The sequence below is a fragment of the Lissotriton helveticus genome, chromosome 5_1 (assembly GCF_964261635.1).
Source record: "Lissotriton helveticus chromosome 5_1, aLisHel1.1, whole genome shotgun sequence".
Taxonomy (NCBI): Eukaryota; Metazoa; Chordata; class Amphibia; order Caudata; family Salamandridae; genus Lissotriton; species Lissotriton helveticus.
The window spans coordinates 597,221,726-597,223,125 of record NC_136065.1 but is presented as its reverse complement, the minus strand read 5'-3'; positions in this window follow the sequence as shown (position 1 = coordinate 597,223,125).

Below are 1,400 nucleotides of genomic sequence, written 5' to 3'. Positions count from 1 at the left end.
TACATTTTTCGATGTATTCTTCAGGTGTCTTGTGCTCCAGCACTTCAGACACTCACTCTGAAAACATTGGCAGACCATAGTTGTACTAGTTCCTTGAAATTATGATTATGGCTACAATTGAAATGTAAAACAACAATGAGCCATTATTGGTTGGGGTACAGTGAAGTAAGCTTTTTGGCCAGCCATAGTGATATCAAAGCCTGGCCAGATATAAAAACATCTACATATTTTCCTGACAAAATACTTGGCGAAAGGACAGCTAGCAATCATATGAATTCTGGTACTTCCAGCAGCTTTACTTCAGAGATGGGGATCCCTTTCCTCAATTCCATGTATTTATTTTATCTGCGATATATAGTAAAAATCTAAAACCTTTTAATTTGTCGCTGACAGCACTTTGCTGCTGTGAAGATCTCATGAAGTCCAAATATAGAGAAACAGACATGATAGCGAGAAAGTTTAGTTTACGATTAGCTTAACGATTCCTATGCTCATTCTCCTAGCCCATCTTTAATCATTCCAATAAAAGTTAAATAAAATCCAGAAATGAAAGGTATAGTCCACCCTGCAGACACCAAAACAAGTAATGGAAATCTCTCATTTGAATTTGTTTTGAGAAACCCTTGTCGGTAATCCCAAATTCACTTATAAATATTGCATTTTTTCAAACTTGGTACCTTCAATCAGTTGATATATGTAGGGCAGTGTTAGATTTGCTGTTAATACGTTTGAGACCTTCTGATGTATTTTAATTGGACAAAACACAAGTATTTCCCTCAACCCATTGATGTGGTGTAAAGGGTGGGTAGTTTCCCCCCAAGTGAAGAGCTCTAAAGACGACCTACTGCTTCACCATTCTCTAAGATGACGAGGAGTCTGTCAGGAGCGACTACAAAAATATCATGAGACTGATGGCACGTTTATGCAAAACTGTAGCTTGTCGTTACAGAAGGGAACAGGCAACCATGGTGAAGGAGCACAGGTCTATTCGTATCCAGTTGATATTAAAGCTCACACCATACACTGCTTCCTACGGCCAATAGAATTGGACATCTCCTCTCTAAAACAATAGGGGAGCTCCATGTCCCGCATTGACTTGTGCCCGTCTACTGCCTTTAAATTTTCCATCTTGGCCAATCCTGCTCCAATTTAGAAAATAAACACCTCTTTAAAGAACACTACATCATTACCACATTGTAACTATCTACGTCTGTTCTCAGAACCCCGCTGTCCCTCCAAAAACTTGTTATCTCTGGCTCTGGCTTTCACCCTGTTCAGCACCTCTGCTGCCTCTACATACATACATACATACATACATACATTTTATTGTGCAGCATGATTTTTGTTGAATCAAAAACATCCTCTAGTTTCCGAAATTCCTTGGGTGCCATTATTTTAAG